We start from the raw sequence: 17955 nt of genomic DNA, 5'->3' as shown, positions 1-17955 counted from the left end.
AAGGTATGCTTGAATCTTGAAGGGAACTAGGGCTTCTAAGAGGCAGAAGTTAGGAAGGAATATAACCTATTGCTTCTCCTTTCTCTAGCATAATATATGAGCTCCTGTTTAGCTTGTAAATCCTTTCACAACCTGGCCCCAGCCTCTTTCCAGTCTCATTGGACATTACTTACACTCCCGCAAGCTGTGAATCAGTCAGATTGATGTTTCATTCTCTTCTTCACACACAAAATTACCATTTTTTCATTTCATGCGTTTGCACTGCTCTCCTGCCTGGAAAGCCATACCACCATACCTCTTCCTCCACAGTCCAACAGAAAGCCTATCTGTCTTCAAGCCTTGACTTAAATACTACCTTTTTCTCCTTTCCTGATCTCCCCAACTGAGAGTACCCTCCTTCCCTTACTACTTTGTAGGTCATCTATTTGTTTTTATTTTCTTTAAATTTATTCCATATGTCCTTGATTCATTGCTGTCTCTTCTGTTAGAATGTAAGCACCATGTCATTATCTACTGTTATATTCTTTGCATTTTTCTCAGTGGTGCCTGCAGGGCACATTGTTGTTGTTGTTTATCCTTCTCAAGCTGTTGACTTTTTTTTTCATGACCCTCCTGGATCACTCTCATTTCTCTTTCCATTTTTTCCTCTACCTCTTTTACTTTTCCCTCTACCTCTCTTACTTTGTCTTCAAAGTCCCTGTTGAGAGCTTCCATGATCTGAGACCAATTCATATTTTTCTTGGAAGCTTTGGATGTAGGAGCTTTGACTTTGTTATTATCTTCTTCTGAGGGTGTATTTAGATCTAACTTGTCACCAAAGAATCTTTTGATGGTCTGATGCTTTCTCTGCCCACCTATTTCTTGGCTTTAAACTCCTTCTTAATGTGGAGCACTACTTCCTGAATGCACTGTCCCAAGCTACAGGGGGTCCCAGGTGGTACAATTTAAGCAGAGGTTTGTTCTCAGCCCACCTGGCCTGTAAGTAACCATGGGCCCGCCTCTTGCTCTTTAACCTGGAAGCAGAAGTCTGATTGAAATCTGATTCTCTGTGGTCGGCAAGCTTGGCGTGCCTTTGCCTCTCCCCCACTGGGTCTCTGTCACTCAAGTCAGCTTCTTGGGCAACCTGCTCCACCTCTGCTCCCACAGAAACTCCCACTATTTCCCCCTGGGCAATCACTGGACCCCCTCACCAGTCCATGAGCTGAGATTCTGGGGGCTCTGCAGGTGTGGCCTGCCTGGGGCTGCATCTGCCTGTGCACTGAGCTCCTCTCTCCCCCCTTGTATAACAGACCCCTCCTGCCAATCTTCTCAGCCGTCTTTGACTGGAAAACGATCTCACTCTGTTCTTTTGTGGGTTCTGCTGCTCCAGGACTTGTCTTATGGCATTTTTTTGGAGGTATGTGGCCGGATCTGTTGGGAGCTCAGTCACAGCCTTTCCTCTGCCCTCTTGGCTCTGTCCTGTCGCTTATCCTTCTCAAAAAGGACCATTGGCATCAGGAAGGTGATGTCCTTACTTGAAAATGAACTATATGTAAGTGAGGCAGGGCCATGCAAAGCCACCATCCTCACTTTCCTCCAGAGCCATTTGGGTCCGGTAACAAAATATAGATCAGAACAACTGGAGATGGCTCTGGATGCAGTGGAAGACCTTGGCCTTTTTAAACTAAGGTCTTTCCCAGGCCTCAGTTTGCCTGAGGCAACACCCATTCAGTTATTAAGGCTAGTAGGTAAGAAATGAGAGGGAAAATGGCCTTTTTTTTACCTTGTCCAAAAAAAGTCAGTCTGGGAGGGGAAGATCCTCAGGGTTTCTGGCCAAAAAAGAAACAATTGCTATTTACACTCTGAGCCACCAGAACCCAAACAGAATGACCAAGCCAGGCTTGTGCTGGGACCTATTGTTGGCCAATAAGTGAGAGCCAGAGTGGTTTGGGTTTAAGGTATGGTCCTTAAAAAAAGAAATCTAGCCTGTAAATCCCAACATATCTTGTGAGATTTCAGAGATCAAAATTTATATTCCTTTGGGCAGAGCACCTGTAAGTAAAGGTATGATTCCCTATGTAAATGGAGGGAGGGAGGGAAGGAAGGAAGGAAGAAAGAAAGGAAGAAAGGAAGGAAGGACAAACTTATTGAGTACCTACTATGTGTCAGACACTTTACAAATACTGTCTCTTTTGATCCTCAGAACAACCCTGGGAGGTAGGTGCTATTATTATCCCCATTTACAGTTGTGGTAATGTTGGCAGAAATTAAGTGGATTGTCTAGAGTCACACAGCCAGTGAGCATCTGAGGCAATATTTGAACATAGATCTCTTGAGCGCCAGGCCCACCTCACTAGTTAACATTCCACTTTGCTGTTCTATTTTGGACTTGGTGAGTTTGAGGTGTCTCTTGTAAATGTCCGATAGGTAATATGGTCCTGTGTGAGTCTTCTACATGAAAAATGATGATTGAATGTGTGAGAGCTCATAGGGTCAGTAAATTATAAATCTGAGGTCATGCAAAGTTTTTTCATATTAGACTTGTTGTAAAGAATAAAATAAAGCAAGACAAATAAAGAAAGTAAAGAAGAACAATGTGCTTCATTCTGCACTGAGTTCATTAGTTGTCTCTCTGCAAGTGGATAGCATTTTTTGGTCATGAGTTCTTTGAAATTATCATGGATCATTGTATTGATTAGAGTAACTAAGTTGATCGTTGTTAGAATATTGTTTGTACTGTGTATAATGTTCTCCTGGTTGTGCTCATTTCACTTTTGATCAGTTTGTATAAGTCTTCCCAGGTTGTTCCGAACCTATCCCCCTCACCATTTCTTATAGCACAGTAGTATTCCATCACATTCATATACCACAACTTGTTCAGCCATTCCCCAACTTATGGGCATTGCCTCAATGTCCAATTCTTTGCTACCACAAAAAGAACTGCTATTAGTATTTCTGTACATATAAGTCCTTTTCCTTTTTCTTTCATTTCTTTGGAATATAGACTTAGTAGTGTTATTACTGTGTCAAAGAATAAACAGCTTTATAAATAACCCTTTGGGTTTAGTCAAATTGTTCTCCATATTTTTGGACCAATTCACAAAAGTGCTTCAGTGTACCTGTTTTTTCCACATCCCTTCCAGCATGTCATTTTCTTTTTTCTGTCATGTTAGCCAAGTTCATAGGTATGAGTTGATACCTAAGAGTGGTGGGTTGCTTTTTTTTTTTAATAATAAACCTTTTTATTTAAGTTTTTAGTTACAAATTCTATCCCTTCTTCCCCCCCCCTTCCCTTATCCCCTCCCTGAGGCAGTAAGCAATCAGATATAGGTTATACATGTGCCATTATGTAAAACATTACCATATTAGTCATTTTGTATAAGAAAACTCAAATAAAAGAAAAAAGAAAGAAAGAAAATGAAAAATAGCATGCTTCAGTCTGTGTTCAGTCAATATCGGTTCTTTCTTTAGAGGTGGATAGTATGCTTTATCATTAGTCCTTTGGGATTATCTTGGATCATTGCATTGCTGACAATAGCTAAGTTCATTTACAATTCTTCATCAAACAATATTGCTGTTACTATGTACAACATTCTGGTTCTGGCTCACTTTACTATACATCAGTTCATATAAGTTTAAGAGTTGTTTTCATTTGGATTTCTCTAATCAATAGTGATTTAGAGCATTTTTTCATATGACTATACAAAGCTTTGATTTCTTCTGAAAACCATTTGTTTTTGTCTTTTTACCATTTATCAATTGGGGGAAAACCTTTTTTTTGGAGGGGGCAATGAGGGTTAAGTGACTTGCCCAGGGTCACACAGCTAGTAAGTGTCAAGTGTCTGAGGCCAGATTTGAACTCAGGTCCTCCTGAATCCAAGGCCGGTGCTTTATCCACTGCGCCATCTAGCTGCCCCAAAACCTTCATTTTTAAAAATAAATTTTTATTGATAACTTTTGTTTTTGTATTACCTAAATTTCCACCTGCATTGGTGACCCTCTCCTAGAGAGCCAGCCTTTTAACAAAGAATCTTCGAGAGATTAAAATGAGAAAAACAAAGAGAAAAACATTTGGCAAAACTGATCACTATACACTGGAAAAATAACACCCGACATTATATATAGGATTCCATATTTGTGTGTCTCCTTCCCCCACTTTTTTTTTTTTTTGGTGAGGCAGTTGGGGTTAAGTGACTTGCCCAGGGTCACACAGCTAGTAAGTGTCAAGGGTCTGAGGTCGCATTTGAACCTTCCCCCACTTCTTCAAAGGAGTAAGGAGAAGTATCTTTTTATATCTTTTCTTTGAGATCCTCCTGTCCTCCCCATCGTCAAATGTTACTATGAAATAAAGCAGCTTTTGTTTCTTGAACAATTTCAGAGTAATCTGAAGATGTAAACTGAGAAGGAATTTGAGTTGTCCCTCATTCTCCTATTAAAACCTTGATTAGCAACTAACCACAATTTTCAGAACAATAGTAAACTAGTATGGTTTTGTGGAAAGATCAATGGATTTGGATTTAAAGGACTTGTGTTTGAATTGTGGCTCAGCAGCTTAGTAACTAGGTAGTTTTTGGAAAGTAATTTCATATTTGCCTGCACTTAATAAGCACTTGAATACTTTGCTGACCTGACATGATTTGACCTGATCTCTATGGCCTCAGTTTCCACATTTATGAAGTGACAGGTTGGGCCAAATGACTTTAAAGTCTCTTCCAGTTCAGAGTCTATGATATTACAATTCTAAATTTGCCTTTGGGAAAAAGGGACTTACTGTTTCAACTGAAGTACTCTCTCTCTCTCTCTCTCTCTCTCACTCTCTCTCTCTCTCTCTCTCTCTCTCTCTCTCTCTCTCTCTTTCTTTTTTTTTTTTTTAATTTTGGAGATATCAGTGCTGCCCTCATGTCCATATGTCAGAGTTTGAAATTGGAGTTTGTGCCAGGCTTAGAAGGCCAAAGCAGGAGGCACATGGTTATTACTGTGGCAGAGCTCTGGTCCCCATGAACCACTTGAATTTACTCCAGCAGGAGTGTTTTGGCCCAGGAACCACTTATTGAAGGATGAGACCATTACATTGACTCATCCTTTGACCCCCAAGCTTACAAACAGATGTTTCAGTGAAATGCATACCTGTCAAAATTTCCTGGGGGCAAAAACTTTGTTGTAGCAGTCACAGCTATCGGGTGCATTAATTATGAAGAATTGGTCCCTGCTGGTAATGGAAATGTATATGTTTTAGCCCATCTTCAGGAAAATTTGGTGGTAATTATAGTTGTAGTTTTCCTATTTAGTACTAAAAAATGAACTTAACAGGCTAGTCAAGAATACCTTGGAGAAAGGATTAGGAACTGACCACATTGTCCAAGAATTATGTAAAGTGTAGTCTTTTAGCATGTTAGAAGAGTAATTATATAAAGGAAAAAAGAATAAAGAATAAATACAGACTGAAATGTTATTCTGAGAACTAGGATATCTTTTTTTAAAAGGTTTAAAGAGTCAGGAAATGTAATAGCAATCAGAAATTTTATGTGACTTCTCTAATGACTTGTTTGGCATCATCTTTACCAATGTTTTGGCTTTCTTAATGGCTCCTGAATATATGGTTTTAAAGAAACATCTCTTTTAACTTTTTTTTTGGGGGGGGGAGGTGCTATTGTTTTGTTTTTATAACATTGTCATGTTTAGATGTAGCCTTTCATCCTCATCCCACATTAAAATCTCCCTCTTAACCAAGAAAAAAAACAAACCCAAGAACAAACAAACAAACAAAAACAGTTGAGCAAAACTAGAGTTGCAACATCCTATATCTGCTGTTTTCCTCAGCTGTTTCCTGAGAAAGGTCATCACTCCTTCCTCCTCCTCTGTCTTCTTCTTTGTCTCTTCCTCCTCCCCTTCTTTTTCCTCTTCCTCCTCCCCCTACTCCTCTCTCTTCCTTCTCCTGTGTACTTCATTCTGCATCATTTAATGCAATTTATACTGTAATTCTCTGAGTAATTTAAATTCTTTAAAATAATAATTTTGATAAGAGTTTTTTGTATTTTATCAAACGAAGTTGGTGGGAGGGGAATCTTGTTAATAAATTTCTTGTTACCTGTTTTTTCTCATCCAAAAGATGAAAGATGAAAGACAGGGGCAGCTAGGTGGTGCAGTGGATAAGGCACTGGCCTTGGATTCAGGAGGACCTGAGTTCAAAATCTGGCCTCAGACCCTTGACACTTACTAGCTGTGTGACCCTGGGCAAGTCATCTTCCCTTGTGGTTAGTGTGCTGTACCCGTGTGTGTTATATTTAGGTAACAGCATAGCCTGAGACTTCATTGGTTAAATGAGTCAGTCTTCCTTTTGCATTTTCATTGAACTCTTAGTAATCAGACGGTGAGGAAAGATTATTACTCAGGAATACTAAAGATTGCTTTTCCTAGAATAATATTCCAGTTGTGGGGTCGCTGTTTATTTTTTCCCCCAGAAATAAGTCAGGGTTTAGTCTCAGTACCTGGCAAAGGATTTACTGCTCCTCCCTGCCCCACCCCCCCCCAGAAAGAAAGAAGGAAAAAGGGGGGCAACATAAACCATTGGAAGCCAAACATTTGATAGTCAGTTTTAGTTTCCTTTCCTAACTGTCTTGCCAAGGGCTGTCCGTCCTAGGCAGGCTGAAAGAACAATTCAGTACTATAAAACAGAAAGCAATCGTTGCACTTGTTGCAAATATTGGCTTGCTTTAGATTTCTGAAATAAACACCAGATTAGTATGTCTCATTCTGAATTGTGTTTTTAAACCAGTTCCACCTTTCATTCATTTTCAGACCAAGCTAAAATATCCATTTATTTTTGCCATTTTCCAATATGAAATTAGGTTTACAATAAGGAACATCTGGATTTTCTTTTTTGTACAAGACTGGAAAAAGTTGATTTTTTAAAAAGGAATTTAAATAGGCCTATTTCTAGTGTTCAGCAGCATTTAGTGTGATTTTGAGATTGTGGTGTTTGGGGGTTTTGTTTTCATATTTTTAGAATATAGTAAAATTTCTGTCTGTAAGTTGAGAAAGCATATTGTAGTTGTTTTTATAAAGAAAAAACAGACAAGGTTTTGTTTTAAAGAAATCTGAAATTTTGTAATAAATTAGAGTAATTACTCTGACATGGTTCAATCCTAATGAAGAGTAATGGTCTTCTCCCCTCCCCCAAGAAAAACACCCAAGGATTCTATTTAATGTTTCAAGGGGGATGCCTGTGATACAATACTGCCATCTACTGTCCCATCTGGTGTTTCTGAAAGTTAACCAGTAGGCATAGCCAATAGGGAGATGCATGAGTAGAACTCTATTCATTGCACAATGCCATTTTTAAACATTCAGCCTCGGGGTAGCCCAGGTTCCAGTCCTGCCTTAGACACTTGGTATTGGCTGCATGACCAGGGGCAAACACGGACTAACATGCCAGTGCCTCAGGCACCTCTCTAGGAATAGACCTTGGAGAAGGCGAAGGCTCTAACCTGCACCTTCCACGGGGAATTTCCTACACCAGTGGAATCTCCAGGTCCAGATCCTTTTCCCTCTGATCAATGGCTCAGGGCTTGAAATGCACAAACCTAGTTAACAACATCAACCCTCTTTTTCTTTTCCATATAGTTTCCTTTAAAGTCGCTACTCCTCTATTTCTTTACTTTAGATGAGGAATCTTTTCTGACTCCCTTATCCCTCCCCCCCCCCCAACTACAAGAGATCTTACTGGGGGTTTTGTGAGTGTTTTTGTTTTAATTAGTGTTGGTTTCAGGGAATTTTAAATCTTTAGGGGAAAAGCTCATAAGGTAGCTTTCAGGCTGGAAAAAAGAATAATGCTTTTGCTTATCTTCAGCGTGTCTTTGGTATTTTTAATAATAGGAATGGGTCTTGCGATAAAGTGTATCAATTTAAACGATCACACATTGGCACCATTCCAATTCCAAATGTAGCTTTCTGTAAACAACTTTCTGTTCTTTGCATAAGTGAGACTACAAGTTCATTTGGGTAAGCTCTTTGCCCGATTTCTATGTGTACTACTATTTTTTCTTAACCAGTTGTGAGTGAACTCCTTTGTTTTTTCCCGTTTTCTTTTTTGGAAACAAGGTTTTCTTGAACAGAGTGATCCTGGTGACATTGCTTTTGCCAGCACATATTTTCTGACATTGAAAAACAAATCAAACCCCACTTATCACATGAATCATTGTTAAAGTCAGCACTAATCCACTGTGTAAAATCTACCCGTAAAAGCTGGTAGGATGGAGGATTCAACCTGGAGCACATTAAATTAGTTCCAGCCTATCCAGAATAGGCTTTGCATTGCTTGCTTAGGCAGGCAAAACGGAAACAGGCAGTTTATAACAAGCAGTCTAGCTTAAAAATGGTGGGGTTCATTGGAGGAAGATTTATATCCCCCACTTATATAAACATTACAAATGTGGACTGCAAGTAGGAGGCAAATCTTGATCGAAATCTCTTTAAGAGCATTTTCATTGTGAGTGCAATGGCCAGCAGGCAGTCTTGTTTGAAGATGAGCCAGCATTTTGGCAATTATCTCTTCCAGTGCTTTGCCTAATTAAAATGTATCACTGGGAGAACTAACCAGACCACCAAGTAATAATTTATTTTGATGATGAGACTGTATTGGCATGGAGGGGGTGGAGAAACCAAAACAAAACAAAATGCCAAGGAGGGGAAATCTGGTTGGGGTGTTAGACAGAGTCCTCTCTGCAGACGTTGTGGCCCAAAGCAGAGTGCACAGCAAAGGAGGTTCTGCACTCGAGTTGGTGTCACTTCTTGGTTTCCTGTATAAATAGTGTCATGGCAGTTGTGTTGTTCTTAGGATCTGTAACACAACAGAGATGAGACTTGGAATATTTGTTCCAATAAAATGGAAAAGGCTGAAAGGAAAGATTACGGTTTTAGATTAGGACAGCAATTTGTTTGACGTTTCACATATGGAGATTTCAGGTTCATGAGCTAAATTTCTGTTTTGCAATCTTTGGGGTTTTATGTCATTTTTTTCTGACTTGAAAGTTGCTTTAGCAGGATATTCTCCACTGGTCTAGAAGGTATAGTTGGAAGGGCCGTTTTTCCTACAGGCCTCCTATGTCAACAGGAGCTGCTGTTTGATGCATTTTCGTCACTATCCAGGTAGCATTGTATCAGTTTTGTTTAGGGTTTTGTACATCTGTCCAGAAGGCAGCACATCTGTTTTTTAGAATTCTTAGCTATGTTCTTACAAATATTTGGTTTTAATATTTATAAACTTGTTTCACCCTAAAAATAGGGATTGACTGTAAGAGGTATCTCGATGGAGGAACCAGGAATCCACAGGAGTCTCCTGCTTATCTAATGGTGTTGTATGTTGGGGGTTTATAGATCTAAACTTAGTCAAAAAGGAATAGTTTCTACGTTATAGCCTAGAACCATGTCCACTTGTCTTGACAGTAGCAGAAGAGATAGCCAAATGTTTTGACAAAGGGAGGAACCTATTCCTCTATAGGAATCAGCAGGGGGATGGATAAATGGGGCAGAAGATATTATTAGTGCCAAAGCTAATGTTCGCATGTTTTCCTTAGAAATACTTTTCAAAAAAGAGTACTCTGTTATGTATAGACAGTGCTATTACAGATTGATGATGATTTATTCTTAGCTTTTGGTTTGCAAATCAAATACATAACTTACATCCTTGCTAACACCATAAGCTCATTCCATCTATGTGTGTGATCATTATGTCTATGTTGATATCTGTTGTAACAGCTAAAGCAACTATGATGATAATCTCATTTATTATCATCAGAAAAGACCCAGAGCTTGAAGAACAAATGTGAAAACGTAAATGAGTTATGTATTGGGACCTTACATGATCTGATATGGGAATCTTTTGTGTGACAAGATGATGAGAAGGATGCTAATGAAATAGGAATGTTTAGCATGAAGAAAAGAAAAGTTGGATAAGGTGGGAATTGAGGTGGGGTGGGACACATGATTGCTATCTTCAAGTATTTGTATGACTTTCATGTGGAAGAGAGTTTAAGCTTGTTCTCCTTGGCCTCAGAGGGCTCATGTAGAAACAATGCATTGAAATTGAAAAGGGGAATTTAGGTTTAATGTAAGAAGGAGCTTCTAAAAAATTAGTTCTGTCTAAAAGTGAATAAAGCTCCAGTAATTGGGAAACCACAACTTCTAGAGTCAGTCATTAAGCATTTTAAGTGCCTACTATGTTTACATAGGCACTATGCTAAATGCTGGGGATACAAAAAAGGCAAAAAACAGTCCCTGCTTTCAAGAAGCTCACAATTTAATAGCGAGGGGGGAAGAGAACAAGATGCAATCAACTAGATAGACAGATGGACAGATAGATGCCACATACATACATACATACACACACACACAAGTTATAAACAAGCTAAACCGGAGTTAATTTCAGAGGGAAAGCACTAAGGTTAAGAAGGACTAGGAAAGACGTCTCGCAGAAAGTGGGACTTTAGCTGAAATTTGAAAGAAGTCACCGAAGCCAAGAAGTGGAAATGAGGAGGGTTCCAAGTATGGAATACAGCCCGTGAAAATGCATGGAGTACAGAGACGGAGTGTACTGTTTGAGGAATAGCAAAGAGTTTTTTGTCATTGGATTTCAGAGTATGTGGAGGGTAATAAGGAATAAGAAGACTGGAAAGGTGATGTGACGTTTAAAATTAAATGCATGGTCGCCTATTTCTGTCCCAAGTGTAGGGAAAATTAGCTAGGATTTATCATATATTTGTTACTTAGAAATTAGAGGCTACTGCACCAGTTTGGAGCATTAAGCATTTAGTAAAGTATATTAGATATTAGTAAAGAGCGCACATGGCTCTGTAAGATAGGACAGCCTAGAGAAGAGAGAAAATGGGGAGCCCTAAAAGGTTGCCTCTGCACTCACACCCCGTTCCCTAGCCAAAGAGAGTGAATGTCTCTGTGTAAGCTCGCTGAGGGCAGGAACAGAGCCCGCCCATAAACATTGTTCAAAGCTCATTGGCTAGCATCACTCACATCTATTGGTTCACTGGATCTGAGGGAAGTTTGGCAGTCATGCTGATGTCAGAGCCTAGAGAACAGGTCCTCTGACAGGAACAAAGCTTTCAGGGAGGTGTGGTTTGGGGGGCCCTAGAAGTCCCCAAACCCCTATTATTTTCTCACAGTGAGAAGGGGCAAGGTTTAGAAGGGTATGAAAAGCCAGCTGGGATTTTATAATTGATCCTGGAAGTAGTTGGGAGCCACTGGATTTTATTGGATGGGAGGAAGGGGTTTTGGTCAGGTAAGTTTGATACCTTTGTGGAGGATGAACCGCAGTGGGAAGAGATACAAGGCAGGGAGACCAACCAAAGGCCACTGATGTATTCTAGGCATGGGATAGAGGTAAAGCTGTCCATTTCACTTTTGAATAGCTCTATTTTTTTATAATAAACATTCTTATTTAAAGTTTTGAGTTCCAAATTCTATCCCTCTTTTCCCTCCCTTCCCCTTTTCCTGAGACAATAAGTAATCAGATATAGGTTATTCTTGTGCAGTTGTGTAAAACATTGTCATATTAGTGATTTTATACAAGAAAACTCAAAAGAAAGAAAAATGAAAGAACGTAAAAATGGCGTGCTTCAGTCTTTGTTCAGTCAGTATCAGTTCTTTCTTTGGATGCAGATAGTAGGCTTCATCATTGGTCCTTTGGGATTGTCTTAGACCATTGTATAGCTAAGTCATTCTCAGTTCTTCATCAAACAATACTTTTGTCACTGTGTGCAATATTCTCCTGGTTCTGCTCACTTCACCATACATCAGTTCATACAAGTCATATCAGGCCTTTCTGAAATCATCCTGCTTGTCATTTCTTATAGCACAATAATATTCCATCACCATCTTATACCACAGCCTGTTTAGCCATTCCCCAATTGATGGGCATGCTTTTGATTTCCAATTCTTAGCCACCACAAAAAGAACTGGAATATCTCTACTTTTTAGGAAGTTCTTTCATTAAGCCTGAATTTCCCTTTACAATCTCTACCATGGCTCCTTAGTCTTCAAGGAAAGGTTGGATAACTACTTGTCAGATAATTTTGTAGATGAGAGTTTTGTCCTGGTTCTGGAAGTTTTCTAGGAAGGGTTGATGACCACTTGCCAAAGACATTGAGGGGATTCTTGTTCCAGTACAGGTAGAACTAAATGATTTTTGAGATCTCTTTCAACTTTAAGATTCTATAGAAATGGTTAATGTTTTTAAATTAGCAAACCTTTCTAGAAGACCTCCAGTTATAGGAAACCCACTCTTTCCTGAAGTAGTTCTTTCCAATTAGATTGAATCTTGTTGGGAAAGTTTTTCCTCTGTTTAAGGTAGCTTGTGGCTTTAGGCAACCATCTCTCTATTGTTCCTAGTTCTGCCCTTTTAGAGTCAAGTCAAATAATTTCAATCTCTATTCCAAATGACAGCTCTTTAAAAATGTAATGACTGCTATCATCCCTTACCTCCCCCCCCCAAGTTTTCCCTTTTGCAGACTTCCCTGTTCCTTCAACCAGTCTAGCCATGGTATAGTTTCTAATTCTTTCACCAACCCAACCATTCTCATCTGGACCTACCACAGTTTGTGAAGGTCCTTTCTAAAATGTAGTGCAAAGAACTGAACATAACATTCCAGCTGTGCTTATGACCAGGGCAGAGTGCAGCCACACCATCAATAGCTCCTCTTGTTCTGGACACTCTGCATTTACTAAAGTAGCCTAAAGTCTTATTATAATAATGATTATTTTTAATCTGCAGCTGGCCTGTAATCATCTCCAAATAATGATTTTAAAAAACATAAAATTCATGACTATTAAGATATAGGTCTCTCCTCTTTGAAATACAGTTCCGAGGGTGAGCAATTACTTTGAAGCTTGTATTTTCCAGAAAAGGTTGTTTTCTCAGATATATCTTTGAGTAATTTTTAAAGTATATTTAAAAGTTAACAAGGTCTGATAAAAGTCCCAAATGACCTTTTTTGAAATCTTCCTTCCTTCCTTCCTTCCTTCCTTCCTTCCTTCCTTCCTTCCTTCCTTCCTTCCTTCCTTCCTTCCTTCCTTCCTTCCTTCCTTCCTTCCTTCCTTCCTTCCTTCCTCCTTCCCTCTCTCCCTCCCTTTCCTCCTTCATATCTCTCTCTCCTTTTGTCTTTATTTCATATCACTTTTGCTTTCCCTCTTCTATCTTGCTGTTATCTTCTTACTTTGTTCTTTTAAATGAATATTTTAAAAATGTTCTTCTTGATAGCTTTTTTCTTGTTTTTTGATTTTTGTTTGTTTGGGTTTTTTTAGTGAGGCAATTGGGGTTAAGTGACTTGCCCAGGGTCACACAGCTAGTAAGTGCTACGTGTCTGAGGCTGGATTTGAGATAGCTTTTGTTTTTAAATCATTTTCATTTCTGAATATATCATTCCCTTGTCTCTTATCCTGAAACCCTGTCATAGTCTGGTTATGTCATGGGTTTTTTTGGTGAGGCAATTGGGGTTAAGTGACTTGCCTAGGGTCACACAGCTAATAAGTGTTAAGTGTCTGAGGCTGGATTTGAACTCAGGTCCTCCTGACTCTAGGGCCGGTGCTCTATCCACTGCACCACCTAGCTGCCCCTATGTCATGGTTTTTAATTATAGCCTAGGTGCTTTTTAAAAGTTTGGTTTTATAGGGCAGCTAGGTAGCACAGTGGATAAAGCACCAGCCCTGGATTCAGGAGGACCTGAGTTCAAATGCGGCCTCAGACATTTGACACTTACTAGCTGTGTCACCCTGGGCAAGTCACTTAACCCCAATTGTCTCACCAAAAAAAAAAAAAAAGTTTGGTTTTATGTGAACATTTGATGTCCTGTTAGAAGAAAGCATATAAGCCTAGTATTCTGTCTTCATGTTATAGCTTCATTTTCATTGACTGAGTTTGAATCTAGACTCCTGTAGAACCAGGTCACTTCATCTCTGTGGGCCTTGGTTTTGTTTTCTATAAAGTGAGCAGTTTGGACTGCTGTTGGTTAGTTGTTTTCAGTCGTGTCCAGCTCTTTGTGACCCCATTTGGGGTTTTCTTTGAAAGATACTGGAGTGGTTTTTCATTTCCTTCTCCAACTTACTTTATAGATGAGGAAAGTGAAGCAAACAGGGTTAAGTGACTTTCCTAGGATCACAGATCTAGTAAGTGTCTGAGGCTAGATTTGAACTCAGGATGTCTTCTGACTCTAGGCCCAACACACTATCCACTGTACCACCTGGCTGTCTTCAGGAGTTTGGACAAGGCTATCCCTTCTAGCTCTAAATCTGTGCTTCTATCAAAAAGAGTATAAATATAGCCAAATGGTATATGTGGATTTGTAGGTTTGGAGAAGGGACAGAGTTTTATTAATGTATGTTAGGGTTTATTTAATTTTTTTTTTACTAAAAGAAAATTTATTGTAGCCATGTATATCACACAGTTATGTTACACATTATCATACAGGTTTTATTTAATTTTAAAGAATATTTTCTTGACTGAGTAAAATTTGGTTTTCCATGGAATTCAGATTAGCCCAGGAACATCAACCAGCTTTCAAGAGTAAGATGTAAATGATGTAAATGATCCACTAACTAGAAGTAACTGATATAATTAGATGATTGTGGTGAAATAATGTCTGAAATTGCTTTTTAAAAACTTTAATGGGTTGAAACAAGCATTGACCAGAAGGAAGATGCCATCCTCCCTACCCTCCCAGCTTTCTGTGAAATAGCCTCATCTTGTAAATATCCTACATCCAAAACAATTTTCCCCCCTTTTTTTTCTGTTGCCTCAAAAAAGATAGTTATTTTAAGGAATTAATATTGTAGGCAACTGGTTTTTGTTTTCTTTTGTTTTTAAAAATTCCCCATTTTTTAGAAAGGTTAAAGTCTCCAGAGAAGGTATTTTACATAATCTGTTTAGTTAATTAGACCCTGTTCTTGATGTCCAAATAAACATGACCTATGACCTCTATACCTCTTTGATTAATCTTCAGTCCCAAATTACTCAACAGTATAGATTTGGTTGATGAATGTAGTGTCAGGAAGTTTCAAGGATTTTGAGATTTTTCTTTTGCTATCAGAATGTAATTTTACTTTGTAGAACTCTCTCTATGAGAGATACTTATAAACTTGCCTATCTTGAATCTTAAAGCTGGTCAATCAGTGGTGAAATTTAATATTTTTCTTTCTGCTCAGAATCAATAATGATAGCTGTTCATTTGTGTGTAACATAAACATTTTTCTTAGCTTCCTATAGAAGCTTTTTGTTCATTCTTTATGTTGTTGCCCTAGGCCTAGCTACTCTTTTTGTCATGTATAAGTCTTGAAAATCTGATTTATCTGAACCTCCTGACCTTAAATTTATCTTTATTTTACAAGGAAATTCAATGACAATCCTGTGTAGCCCTCCTGAAAAGTTATATTCTTGAGATTTTTTTTAAAGGAGGGCATATTCTTAAATGTGTTTGCATTTCCTGTGTATCCACTGTTAAATCTGATCATTTGTTTATTTTATAGTTATGCATCCTAAATAGAAAATCTCAGTGTATCCACCTAAACAAGAAACATACAAATACTTACATCTGATTGTTTTCCCCTAGCAAAATATCTTATTCAAAGGTTATATAAGAAATGGATGAAATTCTAGTGACCAAAAATTTCAGAGAGGTAGTACAGGTGAGCACTAAAGAGCAACCTGGGTTCATCAAGAGAGCCAGTTAAAGTGGACTGCCCTCATGGACTTTTTTTTTAAACTGAGCTTCGAGACTTGGGGAGAGCCAGCTGGGAAATACTAGTTACGGGTGGGGAATGTTGAAGACAACAGTATATGTGGAAACTGTATACCTGGACTTCAGGGACTGGGTAGACGATCTTTCGTGTTATCTTCTGGGATAAACTAGAGCTAGGTAGACTGGATGATTGTACCGGTGGTTTGATTCAGAGCTAGTTGAATGACCACACCCATATGGCACTGATTGATGGACCCATGTCTCCTGGAGATAAGGTTACCTAATGGAATGTCCAAAGGATTCATTTTTAGTCCTGTTCTGTTAAGTCTCTTTCCCAGTGATGAGAATTAAAATTTGTCGTGTTTGTCACATTTGCCAGTGATAAGCAGCTGAGGTGGACAGCTCTCATGTTGGATCATAGACTCAAGATCCCCAAAGACCTAGCAGATCTAGAAGATGAGATATAAGAGGACCAGCAAAGTCTCACATTAGAAAATCAGCTGCACAAGTACAGATTGGAAAATAAGGGAAAATAAAAAGCAGTTCATGCACACAAAGATTAGAAGATTTTTGTGGGCTACAAGGTCAGGAGGATTCAGAAGTGCAGATTGGCAGCCAAATAAGCAATTGGTCTCTTAGGCTGTACTAGGAGTACCGTGTTGGACCCAGAGACTGATGTGATTCTGCCCTCGTCTAGTCATTTCTCTGGGGTGGCACTCAATTTTGAGCAGCACACTTAATCAAGATACTGTTAGGGGGAGAGAGAGTATCCAGGGGAGGGTAATTAGGATGGTGAAGGACCTTGTGGTCATGCCATATGAGGATCAGATTGAGGGACTGGGCATGCTTAAGAAGAGAAGAATGAGGAGGCCATGAGTGTGTTCTTCAAGTACTCGAAGGATTGTCCCATGTGTAGGGGCCAAATTTAATATGGGGAGAGTTAATTGGGTGGCTCACCGTAATATTGGGGTTCAGAAAATAATGAGGGACTTCTAGGTTCAAAGTTTCCTCCCCTCCGAACTGCCTTTTTTAGTTATTTCTCCCAGGTCAAAAAAAAGGGGGGGGATTGACAGCCTCTTTTCCACAAACAAATCCGGTTTTATTAATGGGAATAAAATACACAGCAAACGTGAAATTAATTAAGCCAATGACAAGGGAATAGGGAAAGAGGAAGACGGATTATCTCCCTGGCTCTAGCAAATCCCCAAACTTGGTTCCAGCTCAGCTAATTCAAAGACTTGAATTCAGTTTTATTAACTCACCACCTGGGGTCTGTAGTTTCAATAGGAAACAACTGTGCAGCCTCTTTGCTGTCTGCTCTTGGAAGCTCACCAGCAGGAAAAGACCCCTCACTTCCTGTTGAGGGTCCCTTTTTCTACTTTTTTCTCCCTCCCCCAAAGGGGAGGTCCTTCAAGTTGTGTGGCTGTTGATGACATAGTCCATAGCCTCTGAGGACACTCCTTAGAGTTGGCCAAGTTTAAACTAGGTTTAACAGGGCCTGCCAGGTGTGGCTAAAAATCTAATCTTCTTAAGTGGGTACTTAGTAGTTTCTCATTCACATCCAGTTCAAACACTACTAAATCAATCAGGTCGGACCCCTGGGCGCCTGCCAAATTCCATTATTTTTACCACACATGGAAGAGGAATAGGCTTATTCTTTTTGCTTCCAGAGGTCAAAATTCTTCACAATGAGCAGCAGATTTTGGCTTGATAGAAGAAAAAACTGCTAGCAACTAGACTTGTTCAGAAGTGAAGTGAGGGCTGTCCCAGGAGGTCATAGGTTTCCTGCAAATAAGAGATCTTGAAGTGGTAGCTAGATGACCACAGTGGGAGGTTGTAGAGAGGGCTGAGTGTTCCTCTGAAATCCTATGATTTGAACTGTTTATGCCCAGTTTTCACTTATGGCTTGTATTTTGGGCTTATACTGCCCACCATTCACAGATTAAGTTTTGAATGCTTTTACTTGGTGGAGTTCTCCCTTTTGTTTTCAGAAAGCCCTAGCCACTAAGACATGTCATTGCTATCTATAGTCCTGTTTACAGGACCTCACACACAGTAGGTGCTTAATAAATGTTTGTTGAATAAATGACTGAATAAATGTTCACATCATTGTTATATTTTAGCAGGCTTGCCAGCCCCAAACCTCTGAAAGCTATGCATCCTAGCAAAATAAAGAGCACCAGAGGGAAAAGAATTCTTTCCTTTCCTTGTGATAAATGCATATTCCAGGTCCTCT

The 17955-nt window shown here is 39.2% G+C and overlaps 1 protein-coding gene across 1 annotated transcript in view; it reads left to right on the top strand.

Moving 5' to 3' along the window:
• Nucleotides 1-17955, top strand: part of SCFD2 (sec1 family domain containing 2) — a 408974-nt gene that overhangs the window by 113307 nt on the left and 277712 nt on the right. The gene's annotated exons all lie outside the window — the stretch shown is intronic.

This window comes from Dromiciops gliroides, chromosome 6, assembly GCF_019393635.1.
Source record: "Dromiciops gliroides isolate mDroGli1 chromosome 6, mDroGli1.pri, whole genome shotgun sequence".
Lineage (NCBI taxonomy): Eukaryota > Metazoa > Chordata > Mammalia > Microbiotheria > Microbiotheriidae > Dromiciops > Dromiciops gliroides.
Note: the sequence above shows the minus strand (reverse complement) of the source record. Positions and strands in the feature narration are given on the sequence as shown.